Raw genomic sequence first — 2,172 nt, 5'->3', positions numbered from 1 at the left:
ATTAGGCTTAAACTGGTACTGAAATGATGTCTTGATGATATGGGCAGTACTTGGGAAGCAGAATGAAGCTTGTTGCTTAGAGTATATTAATATTAGTAATCTTACAGAGAACATGTAGGGAATAAGTTGAATTTCTTCATAAAAAGTAAGCAAAAAAGAAGTTATTTGATTAATAGTGAGCGTAAATCATATACGAGTATACTCTTGTTGAATTTTGCTCCACATAATTTCACTATTTTTTTGTAAAAATATAACATTACCTATTTAATATGAGTAAATTGAAAGCCTCTTAATTTGATGGTTGGAAATAAAATACATCTTATATTTTGAGGAAGTTCTTCAAACTATAAGATAACAAGTTATTGGCAGATATGCTGTAGGAATAGAGAAACAAAAACGACTAAATAAAATATTTGGTTTTCTAATTGTAGAGGAGCAGATTTTGGTAGATGTACTATTATGAGAAATAAATGCTGATGAGAAATGTTTCTGTAGCCTGTGATTTTTTATCTGAGTTAATTCTATCACGTTTGATTGTAAACATGATACATTTGCTCTTTCTGATTTTGATTTTATGCATTTATTCATCTTGTAATTCTGCTTTACAAGAACTTCTGATAACACCATATTTTAAACTCAGGGAAGGCTATGTAAATGTGGTATGGTGTGTACCGTAGGTCAAGAAATATCTTAGGAGGATTGACATTATTTAGTCTGAATGGGGAATATAGATTATTAGTTCATGTGTTTTAAAGACAGCATGGCTATTAAGTTAATGTATGCCAAATTTTGTTCTTAAAATAATTCTGCAACTTAATATAATTTACAAAGGTTGACTTGAAAGACCTGGGATTTTGTTCATTTGTTCATTTAACCACCACTTAATGAATGCTTACCACGTGCCAGGCATTTTTCTGTCGGCTGGGACAGTGATAAATGTGACAAGTGAAAAGCTTACTCTCTTGGAGTTTGTGTTCTTGTCAGCCTTTGTGTGCAGTGACCTTGCTGCGGAGCTAGTGAGGCTGGGCAGGCATTACTGCCTGGGGTGCTTTGCTAGGGACCTGAGGCTCTGGCTGTGGCACTTCCCTCCAGGCTCAGTTCTGCTCCAGCTGTTCTCAACATTTTGCCTTATAGAGTCCACATTGATCATCTACTATTCGGAATAGAGATTGATCAAGTTGACCTATTTAAACAAGAGTGTGACCTTATGTTATCAACAATGGTCTATTGTATATTAAAAAAAATCTCCATTTGGTATTTTGCAATCATAACTTATAAAATGCAGCTATTAAGGATGGTTTCTTTTATAAATGAGATATTCATCTCCATATGCAAATGATTAAAAATACTTTTAAGTAGTGACCAAACCTTTATGAATCTGGGAGAACAAATTAATTTTATTTTTAAAACAAACTTTTCCTGATTTAAATATACATGAAAAAATTTGATGAGTCTGTCTCTTTTTCTCTCTGTCTCATAAATACTTATTTTCTGGATTCGATTCCTCAGGGCTTATTTGCATAGCTTGTGAGAGTGAAGGATGAAACAGTTTGGACCATGTATTTCAGTGCGTGGAACTTGGGAAATGATATAAAGATCTTTTTGTACTGGGTCACAGTATCTAAAAGGTTGACCAGTACACCTGAACCTAGTACAATGTTATATGTCAATTACATCTTAATTTACAGAAAAAAAGGGTAGACCAAGTCCTAGTTAAAGGCTTTCTTTAATTTAGTAGTGTTTTGATACTGTAAAATTTTATGGTAAAAAATAGATATAGGTATTTGAATTTATTGAAATATTTGAAGTTATGGGTAAAAAGAATGTTGAATAAGTTAAAATTTTTACAAACCAAAACATCTTATAGTAAATATCTAGTTTCTATAACAGCTGCTCTCTATGATGAAAAAATACACCTGGCTTATGTGTTATTGAAGTACCTTTTTTTTCTCAAACACCGTTAAAAGCGAGCCACTGTAATATNCTTTGTGTGCAGTGACCTTGCTGCGGAGCTAGTGAGGCTGGGCAGGCATTACTGCCTGGGGTGCTTTGCTAGGGACCTGAGGCTCTGGCTGTGGCACTTCCCTCCAGGCTCAATTCTGCTCCAGCTGTTCTCAACATTTTGCCTTATAGAGTCCACATTGATCATCTACTATTCGGAATAGAGATTGA

Source organism: Hipposideros armiger, unplaced genomic scaffold (assembly GCF_001890085.2).
Source record: "Hipposideros armiger isolate ML-2016 unplaced genomic scaffold, ASM189008v1 scaffold_86, whole genome shotgun sequence".
Lineage (NCBI taxonomy): Eukaryota > Metazoa > Chordata > Mammalia > Chiroptera > Hipposideridae > Hipposideros > Hipposideros armiger.
This window is presented reverse-complemented; position numbering follows the sequence as displayed.